This window comes from Sceloporus undulatus, chromosome 5, assembly GCF_019175285.1.
Source record: "Sceloporus undulatus isolate JIND9_A2432 ecotype Alabama chromosome 5, SceUnd_v1.1, whole genome shotgun sequence".
Taxonomy (NCBI): domain Eukaryota; kingdom Metazoa; phylum Chordata; class Lepidosauria; order Squamata; family Phrynosomatidae; genus Sceloporus; species Sceloporus undulatus.
Window position 1 is genome coordinate 6,751,352 of NC_056526.1, and position 24,516 is coordinate 6,775,867.

Below are 24,516 nucleotides of genomic sequence, written 5' to 3' on the forward strand. Positions count from 1 at the left end.
ATGATAGCCCTGTTCAAATATTTGAAGGGATGTCATATTGAGGAGGGAGCAAGCGTGTTTTCTGCTGCTCCAGAGACTAAGACCCGAAGCAATGGATGCAAACTGCAGGAAAAGAGATTCCTCCTCAACATTAGGAGGAATTTCCTGACAGTAAGGGCTGTTCAACAGTGGAACAAACTCCCTCGGAGTGTAGTGGAGTCTCCTTCCTTGGTGGTCTTCAAGCAGAGGCTGGATGGCCATCTATCAGGGATGCTTTGATTGTGATTTCCTGCATGGCAGGGGGTTGGACTGGATGGCCCCTGTGGTCTCTTCCAACTCTATGATTCTATGATTCTATGATTCTATCCTCTGTGCTCTTCACCAACTATGGAATGGCCATTTGATGGGGTAGGGATGTGATTACAGTAAATCTATGAATCCTGAGGGGTCTTTAGACATTGCAAAAGGTGGATAAGAATATCAACCTCCACACAACAAGATAGAGACAAGAATAAGGTGGACTTAGGCTTTCATATGTCACTAATTAGATTCTGGCCTCTTTTTTACACATTGTAGAACAGAGTTAGGCGGCCTTTGAGAGATGCATTACCTTGGATGTATACCTGCAGAACTCTTACATTAAGCATAAAAATCATTATTTTAATTAATTAATTAATTAATTAATTTCTAGGATATCTTTCTCCTAAATTGGACCCAAAGTGGATCATAAGAGACGCTTGAAAACAAACAACAATATAACAGTGCAATTCTAAAACACAATAAAAAGACCACATTAATATGACCAGTCAAAAATGTAAAATCCTTTAAAAATACTTAGTTAAAAAAATGTAAAACCATTAAAAACATATCCAGAAGGTGGGAGCAGCTATGGAGAAGGCCCCTCAGGACCAAGAGAAAGCCTTCCCCTGTAAATAGCAGGACTCTTGCAGGTTTGTATGGAGAGATACTTGGTTTTCCTTCACAATGAACAATATAATGGAAGGGAGAGGCTGGGTAGGGGTGATTGTGTGTCTTTGAGGAATTTTGTTCATTTTCCATAATAGCCAAGCTGGCTGGAGGGATTCTAAAAAAGTTAATTTTCCAAGCCCTGCAAAATGGTACCATTTGTCTCAGTAAGGTCTAATTTGCACTGCAGAAATAATGAAGTTGGAGATTGCTTTATCTGCCATGTTTGAATGCTATGGAATTCTAGGATTTGTACCTTAGTGTTTTATGTAGCCTTCTCTGTCAGAGAGCTATGGTGTCACAACAAACCATTGCATTGAGCCATGGCAGTTAAAGCATTGTCAAACTACAGTGCAGAATATACCAAAGACTTCTAGTCAACAGTGCGATGCAGCAGCTAGAAAGGCCAATGAGATTTTAGGCTGCATCAATAGAAGTATAGTGTCTAGATCAAGGGAAGTAATAGTGCCACTGTGTTCTGCTCTGGTCAGGCCTCACCTGGAATATTGTGTCCAGTTCTGGGCACCACAATTTAAAAAGGATATTGAGAAACTGGAGCGTGTCCAAAGCAGGGTGGCCAAAATGGTGCAGGGTCTGGAAACCATGTCCTATGAGGAAAGACTTAGGGAGCTGGGGATGTTTAGCCTGAAGAAGAGAAGGTTAAGAGGTGATATGATAGCACTGTTTAAATATTAGAAGGGATGTCATATTGAAGAGGGAGCAAGCTTGTTTTCTGCTGCTCCCGAGAACAGGACCTGGAACAATGGATGCAAGCTCCAAGAAAAGAGATTCCACCTCAACATTAGGAGGAACTTCCTGACAGTAAGGGCTGTTTGACAGTGGAACATACTCCTTCCTCGGAGTGTAGTGGAGTCTCCTTCCTTGGAAGTCTTTAAGCAGAGGCTGGATGGCCATCTGTTCGGGATGCTTTGATTGAGAGTTCCTGCATGGCAGGGGGTTGGACTGGATGGCCCTTGTGGTCTGTTCCAACTCTATGATTCTACGATTCTGTGCAGGTAAGAATTGTGCTCTGTTTCTTACCCTTGTGGCACCATCATGCTAGAGGAAATAGGAGCTTGGTGTAGGCTTTTGGTATTCATTTGTTTTGCAAAAAGCAAGCTTGGTGTTATGAAAGTAGTGTGGTAGCTATTTCCTTTCTATGGAAGAGGCTAGCCATTGCTTTCAGTCCTTCACACCAACACCACTGGCCACCTTGCAATTAAACTCTGGGGCTGCTGCAATGCAGAGAACAGATTGCATTAAAGATAAACATATGTGAGTGATAAAAGGACGAAAGAAATCCAAGCACTGTCTTATCTTATCTTGGGAGTATTCAATAGATGGCTTCAAACACAGAGTTCAAATGGCAGTCACAAACCTGCAATATCTCAAGCTGTGATGTTTATAGGTCTCTTCTTTGGGAGGTCTTGAGCCCATTAAAACTACAAAATGAATAAGAGGGACTGTGCTTTGAAGGTGATGGCAGAGATGTGATCCTGTTTGCTTCTTCTGATCACGAAGCATCCAGTTCCATTCATCACACTGCAGCCAACTTCATATGGCTGGCTATCAGATCCATCTCAAGCGGCCAATTTAATACACTGATGCCATTCAGTCCCAAAAGTTACCAAGAGAGTCAAAGAAGAAAGTGCTAAGGTAAGGTTAATGTTTAACATTAAGAAAACAAAAATAATGACCACAGAGGATCTACATCCTAGATGATGAGGAAATTGAAAAAATTAAAGGTTTCCCATACCTGGATCAAACATTGATCAGAATGGAGACTGTAATCAAGAAATCAGAAGAAGATTAGGAATGGGGAGGGCAGCTAGGATTGTGCAAGCCATTGTATCCCCCATCATAATATATAGATGTGAGAGCTGGACAGCAAAGAAAGTGGATATAAAGAAAATCAACTCATATTTGAGATGTGGTGCTGGAGAAGAGTGCTTTCCAACTTTGAAAAGCAGCCTCTGAAGTGCGCCTGGGACCAAGGATGCAGCCGGGCTACACTCACCTGGCAGAATCAGTGGCAAATAACATGTGATAATTCCCACCTGCATCCCTCAATCTGGCTGCATCCTGCTGGGGTGCAGTCGGGTTTTTTGTCCATGCAATAAGCTCCTAAACTGAGGCTGTCATATTTTGGTGGCATTTTAATTTATTTATTTGTTATTTATTTGTTCAGTTGATGGACTAATTAAAACATCCCTGTGCCCTTTCAGTTCAAACAATTCCAGGATGGTTTACAGTAAGCCATAGAAGACAAGTAAACAGCAGTAACAATCGCAGCTGGTGGATCTGATGTCAAGGTGGTGGCAAATCTACTTTGGGGTTGGGTCTGAACTTTAAAGGAGCTGTCCCCCAGCTAGGTTCAGTACCTTGGACAGATGAAAAGTTCAGATGAAAAAACTGGAGTGGATTGACCACTCTACTGATATGGGAGCTATCCGTCTACTGCAGAGCAAAAGGCTGGTATGGAGTTTGGAAATCTGAAATACTCCAAAATCCAGAACTGTCCTTATGGGTGGCTGAGATAGTGACACCTTAGCTTTCTAATGGTACAAGGCACACAAGGTTTGTTTCATGCGCAGAATTATTTAAAATACTGTATTGTGTATAAAACTACCTTTAAGCTATGTGTATAAGGTGTATATGAAAGATAAATGAATTTCATGTTTAAATTTGGATCCCATCTCCAAGATATTTCATTATATATAGTGGGGCCTTGGTATCTTCTGAGGTTTGGTTCCAGGACCCCACGTGGATACCAATATCCATGGATGTTCAAGTCCCATTAAATACAATAGATAGTAAAATGGTGTCCCTTATATAAAATGGCAAAATTAAGGTTTGCTGTCTGGAGTATTTTCAAGCCATGGATGTTTGAATCCTTGGATTAAAGATCGGTGGATACGGAAGGCTGACTGTATATGCAAATATTGCAAAATCCAAAAAAAATCCCCCCAAAATCCCAAACACTTCTGGTCCCAAGCATTTCAGATAAGGAAGACTCAACCAGTAATACAACAGCCTAAGGCAACAGCTTGCAACAATCAAATTGGAGACATAGCCACTTGCACATATCAGAGTGGAAATGTTAAAAGCATCCAAGATATCAGAGGCCCAAGAAGAAAGAAACATCTTTGTTCTGGTACCTAAAGCATGGGTGCCCTGTTGAGTCTTTCCGCTGAGTTCACAAAGCAAGGTGTCCCTGATAGATCTGTTTTACAAGGTCTCACAGAGGGGAATGTCCTTGTGGGTTCTGCCCATTGTCCACCCAAAGCATAAAGGCTAGGAAAGAATCCATAAGGGGAGATTTACGTTTTGTTTATGAGCATAGCAATAAGTAAGAAGTGAAGAAAAAAAGAAAGTCTCCCCACCTCCTCCACTTGAACGCAAAAGCACCATTGAACAAGAGGCACATTAAGATCAAAGCTGATCTAATGAGAAGAAGATGAGAAACAGAAAGGGATTACAGGAAGAGGATATTGTGCTGTTGGAGGATGAGAAGCCAGGCTTGCTTCTATTTCTCTTTGTTTCTTTCTTTCTGGCATTTATTGACTCACGACACACCAGAGCCCCTGAGATGATACACAGTTGATAACATCACTTCAAAAGCATTAAATAAATAACCAAAAAGGGGGGAAACAATCCAAGCTCTTCTTTAAAAATAATTCTAAAACTGAGCAAACAGTTTTTTAAAAAGACAGAGCAGATTACCCTCATTTTGAGAGCCAAAGGCCATGGAAAGTAAGGCAGTCTTTGCCATCTTGCAGAAGTTTAGAAGGGATGGAACTAACCTGACTTCCTTTGGGAGAGAGTTCCACAATCAGGGTGCCACTACAGAGAAAGCCCTGTTATGCGTACCCTCCAGCTAAGACTCCTAGGATGATGGGATCAGTAATATGGCTGTTGGCCTCATTCCCACTTACAAATAAATTGGAGTGTGATCCAAATCGATGGATCAGAGTACGGTTCACACTACATTTGCTCCGACCACATTTTCTTGCTGCAAAAAAAGGGAAAAAAAGAAAAGAAAAAACCCCACTTGTTGTTCACAATGATGAATAAATCAATTCAAAATGGACCCTCTCCAGCCGGCCAAAGGGCAAATTTAAATCGATGCCAATCCACACCTGGTTCACACTTGCGCAGAATCAATTTATCCAAAAAGACACAGAAAAAATCAGTGTCAAAAAGATGTGGGTTAAATGGGTCTAGCACATGGGTCTCCTCTCTGAATTGCTTCAGCGAATTGGTTCAAGTGGAAACCAGGGTCATTTGACTTCAATCAGATTTGCGATCTGATTTAAAAGGTAGTGGGATTATGATCTTAGATTTTGGGCAGGCTCATATGGGAGGATGTTGCCCTTTAGATATCCTGACCATAAGCTGTTAGGGGTTTTAGTCACATACTGACACAGTGTAGGACTTGCCTACACTGCTTTAAAACCCTTTTAAAAATCCACAGTCCCTCAAAATCTGGGGTGATAAGACCATCCAATGTGCATATGACATGCAGCCTTCTTGTCAAATCTCAAGCGAGAAAGCCACACAACATATGGCCCTATTTGACCCAGATTTGGGGTTTCCTGCCTTATCATGGAGCCTTCTCTGGAGTTTGGGCAGCCATTTTAATGTCTGTGCCAGTTTCCAGCCCAGACAATAAGGTTTTCCCCTCCTCCTCCCTTGGCAGTGCCATTGCTAACTTGCAGCTCATTGCTTAGGTCAAACAAGATGTCCAGATCACTTGCTGGGCACCTTGTTTGTCTTAGAGCAACACATATATAAGTGGAGCTGGTGCTGCAAAGAGAGGAGGAAGGGCAAATCCCATTGTTTGGGCTAGGCATTGACCCAGACAAGGTTTGAAGGTGGCAGCAGAGTAGCGGTGATGGTGGCAGCAGGAGCAATGGTGGTGGACCTAGGAAACTCCTCAGGGAGAGCCAGGTAGTGTAGACAACCTACCTGATGTCCCTGCAGAAAAAAAGTCTGTGAGGTGGCTCTGGGGTGGGCGCAGTGGCAGAAGGGGCAGGAATTAATTCAGACTTTTGCAACTAGTATAGACTAGCCCTTATCACATTCTCTACCATTTCCCACAAAACCAATCCTGTCCCATGTTCTTCCGCACAATTTTTGGACACATATTTTTAGGGAAAGGTACAGTCAGCCTTCCCTATCCACAGATTCTTTATCCATGGATCCAGCCATCCACAGTTTGAAAATATTTTTAAAGGTATATATTCCAAAAAGCAAACGTTGATTTTTCCACTTTGATATACGCCGCTGTATTGAATGGGACTTGAGCATGTGAGGATTTGGGAATCCTGGAACCAAACCCCAGTGGATACCAAGGGCCCACTGTACTTTTTCAAGGGCTGAGATTCTAATTTAAATTTAGCTTTTTAAATGTTAGCAGTAGTACTTTGAATTCAGATTGGCAGCCAGTGCAGTATTTTTAAGACTGACATCATATTTACATCCCTCTCCTCCTGGCAATGGTGAGAAGGCTGTTATCCCCGGCTTTCAGGTTCAACTTGGAGTCTTGGCAAAGCAGCTGTAAGAAGTAAGCAGCTGTGACACACAGAAATGTTTTTCCCTGTTTGCATCTTTTTTGTTTTGTTTTGTTTTTTATGCTCTTGGTTTGACTGGATGAAAAGAAGTTGATGTTCAAATTCTCCATAATAGAATTAATGGGTATGGAAACAGACCTGGGATTTAGTTAGATCAAGTTGGAAGGTTCATGAATAAAAAGGACCTCTCAAATTCATGGTGCAAATAGCAAAAGACCTGTTCATTTTCTCTTGGACTTCATTAGCATCTCTGTTTCCTAGCAACCACCTGCGGCTCCTCTGCTGTCTCAGAAAGATTAGCAAGATAGATGTGGAAGGAAAGGGGTCCTCCTGGGAGAAACAGCAGATCTCGCTTCATAAAAGGTGAGTCTACATTTGCCTTTTCACTACTTGGTCGCTGTTCAGAAAGTCTGCAATATAAGCATACAAGTGGGAGTCTGCGGACGGAATTCTGTTGGTGCATTATGTTCAAGATGGCCAGATGTCACAACCGCAAAGGAGGACAAGGCACCACAAAATGTAGGAGCATTCCAAAAATGTGGAGGGCATTCCAAAAAAACACACCAAAACTACTATAAATATATATTCAGGCTTCTTAGTCATGCTCAAAATAGAGGACATTTTGAAATTCCTCCTGGACAGAAGGTTGAAATGTAGGACATGTCATAGAAAAGAAGGTTAGTTGGTCTCACTGATTATGTTGGCAGCTGGGCTTCTTTTGGAGACATGTAGAAATTATAAGAAAAATGAGACAATGGGTGCATCTACATTGTAAAAATAGTGCAGTTATTTGACACCACTTGAACTGCCATGGCTCCATCCTACAGAAGTTTGGATTTGCAGTCATGTGAGACACTGGCTATTTTTGGCAGAGAAATCCCAGGACTCCATATGATGGAGCTACAGCACTTAAAGTGGTGTCAAGCGCATGGTTTTTACAGGGTAGATGCACCCTGTGGGTTAGATCCTATTTGAGGCTGGCAGAGAGTAACATTTCCTCAGCCTACTTAGGCGAAGGTCTAAGTGCTGGAGACAAAGGATGACAGTGTCTTGGTGTCAGGACCTCTGTCTCAAGCCCTTGCCATGGCCTTACTTGCTAGTGGGGGGGAGGATGAGAATATCATCTTCTTTGCACGCCAACAGAAAGCTGTACAAACCCCTATGTCAAATCCATGTTGACTCTTAAGGTAAATCGAGGAGGGTCAAGGCAGGTGATGTTGCTTAGTTTAGCAGACGTAAATAAGTAGACAATGAAGAGTATCGATTACTTTTTATTATCCCTCTCTGAACTTAAAAGGAAAGAAAAATACTGAAGTAAAAGTATAAAATTTAATTTTGAGCTGGCTTCAACCACAAATGAACAAGATACAGTCTGAGAGTGCCATCTACACTGTAGGAATAATGCAGTTTGATACCAACTGCCATGGCTCCATCCTACAGAATCTGGCCTTTGTAGTTTTGTGAGACAGCAACATTCTTTGGCAGCAGTCTTTGTAAAGCTACAAAATCCAGGATTCCATAGGATGGGGCCACAGTACTTAAAGTGATGTCAAACTGCATTATTTCTACAGTGTAGATTTACCCTGAAACCAAAGTAGGCCATTGATTAACTCGCTTTTTGCAATGGAAGGAAGGGAAAGTAAAAGATTGAAGGGGTGGAACAGAATTTTTTAAAAAGGACAAAGGGAGCAGAAGAAATTGGCTTGTGTGTCTGATCTTTTTCTCGGGACATCTGAAAATCTGGTTGACATTTGATATTTGAATGGTTGAGTGTAAATCAGGGAACTCCATACCTCATTAACACCATCATTATCACTATCTGATGAGCTCTTTCCACTCATCAGATGTCCTTTCCTTGAGTAACATTTCCAGGACAGATTGTACTGACAAGCGCACAGGAAATTAAATTTCTAAGCATTACCATTCTATTTGTTTTCTGCATTATTAGTAATGGTAATGCTAGTCGAATAGTAGATGTATTCCTCTTAACACGGGAGTGGTACATTTTCATGTATTTATTATTTGGTTTGAGCTGTGAGGGGAATCACAATTTAGGGACATCCAGGAATCCATCTCCCCCCCCCCCCCGCCAAAAATGGTTTGATTGTGTAAATATTTCTTTGAGGGGCTCATTTCCTCTTTTGAGAATCTTTAAAGAAAATTAATGACAGCCTATATCATACTTGTGTAATATAAATCTACATTCACTTAGGTAGTGTCTGCTCTGGCCAGAATACCCTGGGGTCAGTTTAGAGCAATAGGCTCCCAAACTTTGGTCCTCCAGGTGTGTTGGACCTCAACTTCCAGAATTCCTGATCAAGAAATCCAGTGTGGTGTAGTAGTTGGAATGCTGGATTAGGACTCTGGGAGATCAGGGTTCGAGCCACCGCTCAGCCATGGAAATCCACAGGGTGAGCCACATACTTTCAGCCTCAGAAGAAGGTAATGGCATACCCCCTCTGCATAATCATTGTCAAGAAAACCCTGTGATAGGTTTCCCTTACAGTTACTATAAGTTGGAAATGAAGGCAAAACAAGAACAAATGATATCATCACACCAAGAAGTTTTCTTTGTTTGATCAGCCAAACCCTACTTTTGACCTAGATGTTGGTCAGTGGCAGTCATTGCCAGCAGAAGGTTACACAAACACAGCCAGTCAAAGAACAGTATGTAAATTATTGCACTCTTTCTAAAGCATCCGGAGGATACCAGTTTGGGAAAATCTGTTCTAGCTAGTAGTCTCCATGGTCCAGGTCCATTGAACAAACCTTGCATACTGAAACTGGTAAACTCAAACTCCAGTTGAACTTGGCATTCTTCTAGCTTGAACTAATCTGAATTGTGTTACTTTTTGTGGTGATATCCTCATTTTCAATAGGTGAGGCATTTCTTCATTGAACAGGCACACAGATCATGGCAAAAAGTATTCTGCTTATTTTCACTCAACATAAGCAAAGAATCAAACAACCCAGCCTTTTGTTCTCCTTGGAAGAGCTATTGCATCGTTCGCTGTAAGCAAGATCTGAATGAAAAGGAGTCAAATGTTTTCTGAGGTGCTATTGAAATGCACAATGAAAAATGAAGGTGTTTCTGAGAACATGAAAAAACATGGGCTGGCAGTCTTTACTGCAGTTATGGATTCGTAAGATAGAGTTGTAGATCTGTAACTGCTCTAAATTCAGTAATACTGTGTAGTCATGATCATGGCACTATTGTCACAATCAAATGCCTCCCAAGTCCATCTTAATAACCAACAGCTACAATGAGCAAAAGAGGTCTGTTCAGTTGCTGACCAAGAGACCACTCAGATGATGTTTTCGCTACCACCCCACCATTGAGAGAAGCTAAAACAGGACTCACAGTTTCAAAACATTATCCTGTTTGCATAGAACAGACCTCCTTTGCTTGATGTGGCTGCTGGCTTTCAAGGCACACTTGGGGAAGCTCAGACTAGGAAATATCACTTTGGTCTAATCTGCACTGAAGAAATAATGCAGTCTGACACTGCTTTAACTGCCATGGCTCAGTGCGATGGAATTCTGGGGTTTGTAGCTTGGTGAGATATTTAGCCTTCTCTGATAAGATAGCTCTGCTGCCACAATGAACTACAAATCCCAGAAATGCAAAGCATTGAGCCATGGCAGCTAAAGTGCTGTCAGATTGCATCATTTCTGTGTGGAAATGCAGCCTGAGTGACATGTTCATAACTCACAAGCAAAGGGATCTTGTAGCACCTTTGCCACTAATTGAGCAAAAGAAGTTGTAGCTTAAGCTTTTGTAGACTTGGGCCCGGTACATACGGGCCCTCTGTGATGCCCTTGTCATGTGCTAGGGTTGCCTCGAGGCAGAGCACCCACACGCCCCGCAACCCTAGCATATGACGAGGGCGTAATAATGGTGGCACCCTGTATACATGGGCACTGCCATTGTTACGTAAGCACTATGCAGCACTTACATAACGAGTGCACCCCATTCAGACCTTCCCTAAGATGATATGATGGACATCTCATGAGAAGAAAGGATTCACTAGAAAAGATTATAATTCTTGGCAAAAATGAGAGCAATAGGAAAAGAGATAGACTGCATACCAGCTGGATAGACTCAGTCAGAGAAGCCACAGCCATGAGTCTGCAGAATCTGAGCAGAGTGGTTGATGATAGGGTTACTTAGCTCATACACAGGTTCACCATTGGTCACTTGAAGACAATTAACAATGACAAATGAAAAAGAAAGCCCAAAGAGTCGAGTCATAGACATCTCTGCTCAAGTCTTGCAAAATTAGAGCTTCCTTGATTGAGTATATAATGTGTTCTTTCCCTCCTGCCTTCAGCTTCACTGAGCATGAACCCTTGCCACATTTCAATTGCAAAATGGTTTAGTTTTGCCTTCAGTGTGGCAATAAAGCAAATTCCCAAGCAGAGAGGTTGGTAGCAAAAATCTATGGCTATCCAGCTGCCACAGTGTCTCCACTGAGCTTTGGATGGTTCACTCCCCTAAGACAGATGGCTGACTTAGGAGAACAGGCTGGCAGGAGAGATCCATTAGCAAGTTTGAGCCCAAAGAGCAATTTATCTTTTTGCTTCCTGAAGAAGATATTGCTGATGTACCAGATGTTCCAGCACCTTCTAACAGTAACAGAAGCCTGCATGTCTCTTCCTCCTTATGTCGAGAAACTTTTGGTACTATTTGGAAGTTTCCCTGTTAGAATGAAATTGCTTTTTAGAGCAAAGAGGCAGACACCCATAAAAAATAACTGTCCCTGGAAGATCTTGATGTCTTCCAAGTCTTTTAAGATCTATCCCAAATTTCCAATCAGTATGGACCAGATGCACTGGGATGTGCATCTCATGCTTATCTTTGCCAGTATGCCCAGCTGGAAATGGTTAGGAGAGGACTGGCACATTACGATGGTGAGATATTTGTTGGATTCATATCTGAATGCAAGATCGCCCAGTTAATAACACCTGGAGCCCAACAGGTAGGAATATATATATTTCTGACCAAAAAAAGAGAGATTTTTTTTTTGAAAAGGGGAAAGGTGCACATTTCAAGTATGTGCATAGAGAATATGCTCTTTTTGGGGGGGATACACATGAAAATATGTAGACACATCCATGTAGGAACAAAAGGCTTCCAATTCAATGTGGTCTTGAATCAGAATCGGCTTGAGACTGGAGTTGGGGAGGAACAACCTCCATCAAGTTGGGCATGAGAAGTATACAGAGCCCAACAGCACAATTTAAGAAGCACACATAGCAAATAATGCTGGAGAGTTAGGAAAAGATACAAGATTTTACTGAGAAAATCCCAACACTTCCAGTTGTATATGACATACTCCAATTAGAACAGAGCTGATAGAATCATAGAATCATGGAAGGGGGTTTGTGGGCCTTCATGTCAAACTTCATGCTCTCCAGATAGATGGTCCATCCCCAGCAGGTAGCTGCCCAGTTTCTTTTTGAAGACATCCAGAGAGAGATCCCACCACCTCTCTAGATAATTGGTTTCATTGCTGAATCCCTCTTATTGTCTGTTATCACTCTTACACTCATTGCCAATTGTTATCATTCTTACACTATATTATCTATTGTTCCTTCTAATGTTCTATATTTTGATATATTCAAGAAAACAGTCCAAAATTCTGTTAGTGACATATGTGTGAATTGCTTCACGGTGATTTGGATGATGGAACAGAGGGCATGCTTATCAAATTTGCAGATGGCACCAAATTAGGAAGGGTAGCTAATATCCAGAGGACGGGATCAAAATTCAAAATGGCTTAATACTACGGAATCTGAAGACTATATTTTTGTGAGATGTTTAGCCTTCTGTGTCAGATAACTGGTGTCACAACAAACTAAAAATCCCAAGAATTCAGTTAAAGAGGTGTCAAGCTGCATTAATTTTGCACTGTGGCAGCAGTCTTAGGAGTGAAACAGACTGCCCCTTTGCGCTGCCGTCTGGGCAGCTTCAGAGCATAGCGTTTTGATGCCACATGTTCTGAAGGCACCTGGAACCCGGGTTCTATCTGCCCCACTGCCCACATGTGGGCCAGCTTCTGGGCATCTTGGGGGCATGGCGGTTATACAGTGCAAGCCCCCAACATGCTGGGAAGCTGCCGCGGGGCAAAGGGAGATCAGGTAAAGGTGGCTTTTCCATGACTGAAAAAGGAGCAGTTGAAAACTGCTCCTTTTTTGGCCGGCGCCATAGCAGATTGGAGCCACAGCATGTGGCTACCATGGCCCCAATCTGTCTTCAGGTGTGGTGGGCTTCATGCTGCCCCATCAGGGCCATCTATTTTGGCCCTTAGTCACAATGCCATGACTGGTTGAGAGTAAGCCTTTTTTTTTTCATCTGTTGATGTTGTAGCTGACCTGAATGGCTCATTCTTCCTCAATGACAAGAGCACAATAGCCAACCCTTCTGACCTGCAGCAGTAGCAATAATCATAGATTTCTGAGAAGACCAGATCATTTGGCTTGTGGAACCATTTGCAGAGTCTGCTGCTCAACCCATACACAAAATTTCTCTTTTGGCCTCAGCATTGCCAGATATTTCCCTAAGTTAGACTGAGACATTGCAAATTGAAAGGGTTTGTGGCTACACCTTCATAACAATACCTGAGTTGACTCCAGTTTGAGTGGGCAACATGAGAACACAAACTAGTACACAGGGAGAGAATCAGAGAAAGATAAAAATCATAGAATTGGAAGAGATCTCAAGGGCCATCTGATCCAAAACCTTTCTGTCATGCATGAAGACATGAGCAGTCACCCTGAACAGATGACCATCCAGTGTCTGTTTAAAAACCTCCAAAGATGGAAACTCCACCACACTCCAAGGGAGCATCTTCCACTGTCAAACAGCTCTTACTCTCAGAATGTTCTTCCTAATGTTGAGGTGGAATCTCTTTTCCTACAGTTTGCAGCTGTTGCTCCATGTTCTGTTCTTTGGAGCAGCAGATAACAAAATCTGCTCCATCTTCAATATGACATCCCTTCAAATATTTAAACTGGGCTATCATCTCTTAACATTCTCTTCTCCAGGCTAAACATACTCATCTCCCTAAGCCTCCATTCATAAAGCATGGTTTCCAGATCTTTCACAATTTTAGTTGCCCTTTTCTGGACACGCTCCAGCTTGTCAATATCCCTCTTGAACTGTGGTGAGAAGAACTGGACGCAGTACTCCAAGTGAGGTCTGACTCTATTTCTTCCCTGGGAGCAATACTAATAGGTCTGGTCTCCCACCACTGTATCATTTGGAACCACTGAAAAATGTACCCAAACCCTTATAGTTTCCCAGTGGAGAGAAATGTTTATATATTTTTTCATTCTTGCATGTGGGAATGAAGTTAAGTGAAGGCTTACATTGTTGACATAAGAGTCCATTCACCATGTTTTAAGCCTTGAGAAGCAAATAGATCTGTTTTGATGGTTGTAGTGATCACTTTTAAGATAGCATGGTGTGGTGGTCTGAGTGTTGAGAACTACCATGCTGGAGACCAGGATTTGAACGGCTTCTCAGCTATGGAAACCCACTGGCTGACCTTGAGCAAGTTACACTCTATCAGCCTAAGAAGAAGGCAAAGGCAAACTTTTGCTGAACATGTCTTTCCAAGAAAACTCCATGATAGCCTTAGGGTTGCCATAAGTTGGAAACAAGTCAAAGGCACACAACAACAGTAAAGTGATCGATTATTCTGCATGTGTGCTCAGCAAATATTTTTGTTAGAAAGTTGGAAAGATTTTTACATTTAAACATCTTTTTTGTTCAGCATCTGCACCTTTTTCTTGGTGTTTCAAATTGTTTCAAAACCACCTTCCTGCCAGAGGGATGGTTAACACCTACATATCAGCCCCAAACAGCTGGTGAAAAGATATGAGTATTTCAATTTTGCCCTTGGTTTAAGATTTTTTATTAAATAGAAGCGCTAACCTGTACCCTTTTGGTGTGAGCTGTCAGCCTGGGGCAAACATCAGTTTCCCTTCCCTCTTTCAAAATTAAACTGCTGTCCAGATGCCTTGGGGAAGGGGTCCCTGTTGTCAGCTTTCTGAATGATTCCCTTTTTGGAAGTGAGACCAGCTTGGCAATAGTGAGAGTCTGGAGCAAAACAGGCAATTTTACTAGATGCCAAACCACCCAGAACACACCTAATCCCATCTGTTTTCAGAAGCTTAAGCAGGATCAGGTCTGGTTAGTACTTGGATGGGAGACTACCCAAAACATTGGCTGGATTTCAGTATGAGGCATCTTTATACTGAAAGGGTGCTCACCATACTCAAAGGGAGCTCAGCAATGGCTCCTCTTCATCCTGAAGAGAAGTGACCAGTGGCAGGGATGTAGCCAAGGGGAGGGGGATCTGGGGGTCCGGACCCCCCCTTCCATTAGAAAAATGAATGGTGTGTGCTGCTGCGCCGCCGCACTCAAGCCCCATTATAATGGGGGCACTTAGTCTGGACCCCCCCCTTCCTAAAATCCTAGCTACGTCCCTGCCAGTGGAGTGCCACAGGGTTCTGTCCTGGGCCCAGGGCTATTCAACATCTTTATCAATGATTTGGATGAAAGAATACAGGGCATGCTTATAAAATCTGCAGATGATACCAAATTAGGAGGAGTTGCAAATACTCCAGAGGACAGGACCAAAATTAAAAATGACCTGAATAGACTAGAAAGCTGTGCCAAAACTGAAAAAAAAATAATGAATTTTAACAGGGAGAAATGTAAGGTACTACACCTAGGTAGAAAAAATAAAATACACAGTTATAGGATGGAGGACACCTGGCCTGACTACATTACATGAAAGGGATTTAGGAGTCCTAGTAGACAAGAAGTTGAACATGTGTCAACAGTGTGATGTGGTAGCTAAAAAAGCCAACATGATTCTAGGCTGCATCAATAAAAGTATAGAGGGAAGGGATAGTACTGCTCTATTATGGATTGGCCAGGTCTCACCTGGAATGCTGTGTTCTATTCTGGGCACCACCATTCAAAAAGGACCATGTCCAGAGGAGGGAGACCAAACTGTTAGGCCTAATGTAAACATGGCTGATAAAGCAGTGCCTAGTTATATCTAATGATGGCTGATGCCTGGCATAGCTTGGACTCTGGGTGGTTCCTGAACTCTTGATGATTTATTGACATCAGAAGCTCTAAGACACACTTTTCTGCCAAAAGGTACCCTCTTCAATTTTTGAGTTGCTAGGCAATGCAGGATCATGATGGGACAGCAGTATGTGACCTGCTCTAAAATGTAGACATGCTCTAAAAATGTGACCTGCTAATGAATGGTACTATATCCTATGCAAAGACAGGACTGTGTATGGTTATCATAATGAAAAGTATATATTTCTGCTTTGTGTAGCATTGTGTAACATTGAAATATTTGACTTTAACTCATAACTGGTTTAACCTTTAACATGGTTCAATTGTTTTTTAAATTTTATATTTATACATTTTAATGCTGTACAGTTTTTGAATCGTATTGATTTAAATCTGCTGTTCACCATCTTGAGTCCCCATATTGGGAGAAAGGCAGGATATATGAAAATAATAATAATAATAATAATAATAATAATAATAATGACATGAATGTTTTTTTCCCCTTTGTATCAGTCTTTTGGATCATGAGACTTCTGATACCTTTTCATTGCAACTAATAAAACTACAAACTTTCCATCCCCCCTTTGTGGACATTGTTTTACTCACACAGGGGCAATGAACCCATATTTATATGGATATCAAGTGTATATCAGTGCACTCCCCAAAATGCACATCTGGACACTGGCTAGAAAGTGCTGAAGCACAACAGGAACACCCAATGGATCAGAAATACCTAATGCTCATCAGAAGTGATGAACATATGTACTGGAGCACTTCTGCCAGTGACATGGAACACATCTTTGTGTTGTATTTAGTCTGTTGCTGTTCCTCACTTCAATCCACAGGGAGAGGAAGGTAAGATGTTGTTGTTTTTTCCTGAACAAGGTTTCATTGCACATCTGCAAGGGAGCTAATGACTAATAAAGTTACATAATGTAGACCATGATGTAGAATTCCTGTCATTATTGATCTCCAGGAAGAATGAGGAAAGCATCCTGTCCAGGATGACCAAGTGTCATAACTGCAAAGGAGGTCGAGACATCACAAAATGTAGGCCTTTTAAGAAAAACGTAATGTATTACCAAATAATTGTAATTGGGGGGAGTGATTTAGATTATTTTTAGCCTTGTATTTTATATGTAAATTGTATATGTTGTATTTTTAAAAACTTTTCAGTGTTTTAATTGTATTATTTTAATTATTTTTGAAGTGTTGTTTTAATGTACGTGTGTGTGTGTGTGTGTATGTGTGTGTGTGGGTGTTGTGAGCCGCCTTGGGTCCCAACTTGGGAGAAAGGCAGTATAAAAATTAAATGAATAAATAATAATAATAATAATAATAATAAATGGTAAAAATATTAATATAAATATAAATTCATTTCATATAGTTTATTTACAGCTATTATGTACTCAACCGTATTTTTCTGATTAATTTATCTTTGTTAAAATGCCTTGTTGGTTTGCAGTAGACTTATAGACCTCTGAGCAAAATAAATGCTTAAAATTGTACTTTACTAACACAAACCCTGGACTGAATCTATGTTTAAGTTATCACTTTCATTTGTAGTTTCCCCATTTGCTCTGTCATTCCTTCTGCCTATTCCTCAATTCAAACCACACACTTTCACCACCATCCCTTGGTGCCGCTGCTCTGCTCCAAGAAGCAGGTCCTCCTTTTCTTTCCACATCTCTGTCAGAAAAAACCAAGCAAAGCCACCACATGGTCAGGGACAGTCTTCTCCACAGTCCTTTGCAGCAGAGGATGTTCTGCAATTGCTCCTGGACTCCAAGACATAAAGTTGAAATGTTGGACATGTTTGGAAAAAGGTGGACTTCTGGTCACCTTGATCCTGTCTGAATCCCCTTCCATGTGAGCCTGCCAGAAATTTGAGATCTTCAGAGGAGACCTTATTGTGTGTCCCAACACACTGTGAAGTCAGTTTGATGGGTTTAAAATGACTTGAAGGCACAGAACCATTGTAGTGTAGTGACCAGAGGTTTCTTTGGATTGGACTTTGACAGACAGGGGTTTGAATCACCAGTCAGCCAAAGAAACCTCTTGGAGGATTCTCTCTCTTGGCCTCATGAGGAAGACAATGGCAGTATCTGAACAAATCTTGCCAAGAAGGTTGCTCTAAGTCAGAAATGACTTGAAGACAACAACAAAAACAACAATGGCAGCAACAAGGTTCCAGATTTGCTAAAGCTCCCCTCTAAGAAAAGTAGTTTCTATCTTTTCTTTTCTTTCCATTTTTTGCTTCCAAGATTAGAATCGGCAAGTACTTTGTCTATTAAGCAAACACACTGTTTAATTATATAATGAAAGATAAATATAGAGGCAGGTGCCAAAAGCCTTCCCCGGCCCTAAAAATCCACCTTTCCGCCATAATTTTTTACGGTGCATATGAAAACTTTCCCCACACACGGAGCTGCGGTGGAGGATTAGTGACCTCTCCAATTTAAATCTCCCAACTTTCTTTTCCATTTCAGACCTTCTCTCCTGCCCAGTTTCATAAATCCTTGATTTATTTTAAGCGGCTCGCTGAAGGATGGGGAAGATTGCGCACTGGAGAGACAGCAAATGCAATTAAAACAGAGGAGAAAGACGGACTCTCTTTTGTAATCACCGCTTCCGGAAAAGCAATATGCTGTGGATTAGAGTGCTTCAGGCCCAGAGTGGTACCATATGGTCTGCCTCTGCTCATTCCTCCTTAAATCCTGACATTTTGCAGCTGTCAAGATAAAGCTGTTTAGACCGAGTAACATTGTCGTTTGTTTATAGGGAAATAATATGTAGCAAGTTATGATTAATCAAGGTGTCTAAAACCTGCTGCAGGCTCCATAAAGAGACTGAGTCTCACAGCCAGGAATTTGGTCTCTCGAATTACGAACTTCATTTTCTTTTTCCCTCTGCCAATCTGCCTCCTTTCCTCCCTCCTGCCGGGTGGTTTTTCTCTTTCCCTTCGTATTCATTTCTGGAAGCCAAGACATGATGCGCCAAAAGCTGCCTAGGCTGCTACAGGTGGGACCTGTTGCAGCTGTATCTTCCAGACACTAAAATGACAGGGAAAGTCCCAACTGAAGGGAAATATCTTTGAGCGCTGTTTCCTTGTCTACTACTTGGCCAGGTTTTCTGTAGCAAGGGTAGCTATAGGGAGTATGCAGCTCCCTTATTGCAACTGCTCCATAGCATATGGGTCTGTTTCCAGGTACAATTTAAAGACAGGTATTATTATTATTATTATTATTATTATTATTATTATTGTCCGGGAAAGCAGCCAAAGGGCTGATAAGACAGCTAGTTTTCAAACAAACAACCCCCTCCCAGCACAGCAAAGTCAGTGTAAGCTACTCAGTCCTGGAGAGTTGCAGTAGCTTTACCAAAAGGGTTTACCAGAAGAATTGTCAGACGGTCCGAGGTTCAGGGTAACAGATAGGCAGGTAGATAAAGCAGTCCAAGGTCATGTTTCCGGGTAGTCAAGACAAGAAGCCAAGGAGCCAGAGACAGAGTCTTTCCTCTAAAAGAGTCAGATATCCACTGGCAAAGAACCACACATGCTCCAGGTGCTTAAGAAGGCAAGGAGCTGGCCTTCAGCTGTGCCTGATTACGAAGACGCTTCTGATAAAGCCTCCGAGATCTTCGAAGGCAAACTTGACTGCTGAACCTCTGGAGGGGCCATAGACTCTGCTCCAGCAGAACTAGGGCCAGCCTCTGGCTCCTCCATTACAGGTTCAAGCCCCTGGGGCTCTGGCTCCTCCATTATAGGTTCAGATCCCAGAGGCTCTAGCTCATCCTCTGAGTCCTCCAAGCCATCTTCCAGGCTGGGCATGACATTTATTATTATTATTATTATTCTGTCATGCTGTCATATTTTGTCCACATCATAAGAAGACAATAATGCTAGGAAAGGTGAAGGGATGTAGAAAGAGAGGAAGACCATACATTAGATGGATGGATTCTATTAGAAAGGTCACAAGTATGAATTTACAGAACATACGCATAGCAGTGGAGTATCAGGGGATTGGAGAAGTCTCATCCACATGGTTGCCATGAGTCAGGTTTGATTTGAAGGTGGTTAAAACCAATTATTGTTGTTGTTGTTGTTGTTATTATTTCTATCCTGCCTCTCCCCAAGGTTCAAAGCAGGATACAACATAGATTCAAATACAGTATATAACTAAAGACATGAAACCATTTAAACACATAGGCTGTAACACATAAATATAGGAGTAAGATGACCATTACACATTAAAATCATCAGTCAGAATTTCTGGGAGTTGAAGTTCAAAATTTCTGTATGACCAAAGTTTGGGAACCACTTGATGTTCTTCTTGAAAGATACTAATCAACACTTTTTACTTTGTCCAGAAATTACTATAGTTTTGACCTATAAAGTCCTAGAATGCTCAGGTCCAGAATCTTAGAAGGACTCTATGAGCCCAAGTGTTAAGATCTACAGGGAAAGCACTTCTCTATCCCACCACCTTCACAGGCATGGTTGATGGCAATGGCACAGAAAGCTTACTCTGTGGATGATCCCACATGTTGGAACACCTTCCCTAGGGAATTTAGGATGGCTCCTTCTTTGTTCACTTTTGCAGGTGCAGCCCCCCCCCCCCCCCGTGAACCTTTGGGATCTGAAAGACTTTCTATGGTGCTGTGCTTTTTTAACCTTTGTTTAAAAGTAAGCAGTTCAAATCATTTTAATTCTGTTGTTAATAATGTTAAAGGTACACTAAACTAAGGCTTTTTGCTTGCTCCACTCAAGCACACCACCTGCTGGCCGCTTCAGGAACAATCTGCTGCCTAAAGATGTGAATCCTTACTTATTCTCAAAACAAAAAAGAGACATCTATACTGAATCCTGCATAACCTGTTATATTACATGACTTTACAGATACCTATCTATGTAGCAGAAGCACTAAAAAAATTCCTTTACTGAACTGTGAAGGTGCAGAATGGGACACAAGTCAGAGCTCCTGATGTGGCCCTTGAGGTCTTTTCCAACTCTATGATTCTATGCATCAGAATTCAGTGCTCATTGGTATGCATCAGGCACTGATGTGCATTGTGCGCCAATGTGTACTGGGTACTTTTCCAGCTCCCGATGTGGTCCTTCAGGCCTCTTCCAACTCTATGATTCTATGCATTAGTATTCAGTGCTCGCTGGCATACATCAGGCACTGATATGCATTATACACCAATGTGTACTGGGTACTTTGCCAGTTCTCTTACATAATGACATAGCAGCAGCCTTCTACTGGATAGGGACAACTGTGCAGATGTAAGTCCACTTACAAAGATGTAAGACCCTAACAGGACCCTGGTACTTTCTCTCTCTCTCTCTCTCTCTCTTTTTTCTTGCTGCACATGATTGTTGTTAGCTGCCATAAAGTCCACTTCGACTTATGATGACATTATGAATGAGAGATCTCCATATCACCTTGTTATCAACAGCCCTGTTCAGGTCTTGCAAACTCAGGCCTGTGGCTTCCTTGTTTGAGCCATGCATGATAATGAGAATTTTTTTCTGCATTTCCAAAGAGATCGCGGAAGATCTGATAGAAATGCTCCATGACATTAAGTTACACCAGCTTAGCTATATTGTTACATTGAGCCACACTGTCACACAACTGACTGTGCAACTTAGATCATGCCATGTATGTTTCCACTGAGGAAGTGTTAATGGATCTGTACCAGTCCAAGTATACTAGGGGAATGGCGTATGTATGCCAAAGTATGCACTGACTTTGTGAACAGTAAAACTGCTTGCATAATACCTCTCCTGGAAGAAAACCACAACCATTATCAAAATGTGCCATATCTCAAAAGATGTCATTTCTAGTATAAGGGTAGTTATGCCAATTTATGTTACTAACAGACATGAGCCTATATTTGTACTTATGAGACAAGGGTCAGGATCCTGTTGGTGTGATATATGGCTGAAACTTCCCTTACATATACAAGTGTATTTTTGTCTGTTTTGCAATGGATATATTCAGTTCATGCTTGCAGAAGAAAGGTCTGCTGGCATAACTATTATACATGTGCATAAAACAGGGATAGCCAACCACAGATGGGGCAGTAGACCATTTTCCCACCTACAGTCCTTCATAAGCCATTGTCAGGTTCATAGTTCCTGCCATGATTACTAGCCACATATTATATTCTTTGTAATACTGGATGATGGGATGTTCTACACAATGGGTGATTCTGGGTGGAAGGATTGTTTGTCATTCAAGGCCCCCAAAATAAGCTGAAGTGCAAAGAGGAAACAACAAGCTGTGAGCTATCAAGGTCAGTTCCATGAGAAGACCTGGTACAAGGGGAACAAAGAGGAATAATCCTGGAAAATGAAATGTTTGGGGTTATAAATGGGATGTAAGCCTGCAAAAAACATTTATTTATATTATTTATTTATTTATTTGTATCCCGCTCTTTTCCCAGGACTGGGACTCAGAGCAGCTTCACAGTATTAAAAAAAAATAGTACAATAAAATAAAAAGTACATTGAGAATAATTTTTAAACTGGTCCAACATTGAAACATCCCAGACTGTCCTTATAGTAATTCCCTAAATGCCTGTGTGAACAGGTAGATCTTCACCTGCCGGCAGAAGGCCAGAAGGAGGGAGCCGTTCTGAATGCCCTGGGCAGGGAGTTCCAGAGTCTAGGGGCAGCCACTGAGAAGGCCCTCTCTCATGTCTCCACCAACCGTGTTTGTGAAGGTGTTGGGATGGAGAGAAGGGCTTCTCCAGAGGATCTCAGAGTCTGGGCTGGTTCATACCAGGAGAAACGATCTGCCAAATAGTGTGGACCTGAGCCATGTAGGGCTTTGTAGGTAATAACGAGGACCTTGAATTGTGCCTGGAAACAAACTGGCAGCCAATGAAGCTGTTTCAACAGGGGCATTGTACGGTTTCTGTAATCTGCCCTGTTAATAGCCTGACAGCAGCTCTTTAACCAGCTGAATTTTCCAAACACTTTTCAAAGGCAGCTCCATATAGAGCCCATTACAGTAGTCCAAACGGGATGTAACCAAGGCATGTACTACCGTGGCCAAATCTGGCTTCTCAAGGAACAGGTGCAGCTGGCATACAAGTTTTAAATGTGCGGAAGCACTCCTGGTCACAGCAGAGACCTGGGCCTCCAGGTTCAAAGCTGAGTCCAAGAGTACCCCCAAACTGCAAACCTGTGTCTTCAGGGGGAGTGTGACCCCATCTAACACAGGCTAGATCCCTATTCCCCGATATGCCTTCCGACTGACCAGGAGCACCTCTGTCTTGTCTGGATTAGGTTTCAGCTTGTTTACCCTCATCCAGTCCATTACTGAAGACAGACACTGGTTTAGGACCAGGACAGCCTCCTTGGATTGAGGTGGGAAGGAGTAGTAGAGTTGAGTGTCATCTGCATATTGATGACACCGCACCCCCAAAACTCCAGACAACCTCTCCCAGCAGTTTCATGTATATGTTAAATAGCATAGGGGACAACACAGAACCTTGAGGGGTCCCACAGGTCAATGGCATTTGAGTAGCTTTTAATATGCTATGTAACCAAAAATGATTCAGTCCTAAAAACATCATTAGAGAATAATAGAATCAGAAAGCTGGAAAAGACTAGAAGGGCCATCCAGTGCAACCCTATTCTGCCATGCAGGAAAACATAATTGAAGCCCTCCTGACAGCTGGCCATCCAGTCTCTGTTTAAAAACCTCCAAAGAAAGAGACTCCACTACACTCCAAGACAGTGTCTTCCACTGTTAAACAGCTCTTACTGTCAGGAAATTCCTCCTAATGTTGAGGCGGAATCTCTTTTCCTGCAGCTTGTATCCATTGCCCCATGGCCTGTTCTCTGGAGTAGCAGAAAAACAAGCTTGTTCCATCCTCAATATGACATCCTTTCAAATATTTAAACATGGCTATCATGCCACCTCTTAACCTTCTCTTCTCCAGGCTAAACATCCCCAGTCCCCTAAGGGATGGTTTCCAGACCTTTCTCCATTTTGGTTGCCCTCCTCTGGACATGCTCCAGCTGCTGCAATCAACTCACTTTTCCGAAGAAAACTTTCTGCTGAGGCTTCTGTTTCTGAACTGAAGTTAGCCAATACATTATAGGCTCACTGCAATGTTTTGGTAAACAGCAGCAAAAGGAGCAGAAGCAAGGAGCCTTGCAGGGTCCTATTGCAGCTTTTTATTGTTCCATCACTTGCTGGAAAGAGAGTTCTGGCCAAGTCAACCTCCAGAGACCTGCTTATCCACACTGCAAAACTACATCACTGAGAATGACTGCCTGACTTTTAGGGTGAGTTTCAGAAATCAGCTCCGGAAATGTAGTGTAACTACAGTATGGTAGCTACACTTCTAATACAGGCTCTTGCCCAATGTTCTTTACTTACCACTTTCTTCTAAATTTCTGTGCACCCATTTTACAAGGAGTTGTTTTGCTTGTTATTTCTGGGAACTGTAGAGCTGTTTTTATCCCATAGGTTTCCAAATGAGCAGAACAAACATTTCATTTTTATATGAAGAACCTCTCTCTATATTTTTTTAATTTGTAAAAATTGCTAAGTTGCCCTGCAAATTCTCTGCTGAAAAATGGCATCCATAAATGGGAACTGTCTAAACAGCTGCCAATTTTTTGCTATGCCAAACGTGACATTCCTGAAATGGAGAAGTAATGGAGAATGTCAGTCACAGTCCTGCAAATGTTCCCAATGCAACAGTAATTGATATTAAAAATGTCACCAAGTCTGATACATTTCAGCACACACATTCAAAAATATGTGCCTTTTCAGGGGGGAAAACATACATGGCCCAAAGAGTTCAAAATGCTGGGAACAGAAGGGGAGAAACAGCCAAGTGGTCTAATTTCATTTAGAGCTCTTAAATTTTCTT

At 41.9% G+C, this 24,516-nt stretch overlaps 1 long non-coding RNA gene across 1 annotated transcript in view; it reads left to right on the plus strand.

The window, feature by feature from the left end:
• The window catches only part of LOC121930299, a 27,221-nt gene extending 10,547 nt beyond the window's left edge, over window positions 1–16,674 (plus strand). Inside the window, exons 2-3 of the long non-coding RNA XR_006103907.1 lie at window positions 6,780–6,881; window positions 16,598–16,674. This is a non-coding gene — a long non-coding RNA (uncharacterized LOC121930299). The remainder of the gene's footprint in view (window positions 1–6,779; window positions 6,882–16,597) is intronic.
• The last annotated feature ends 7,842 nt before the right edge of the window (window positions 16,675–24,516 follow it).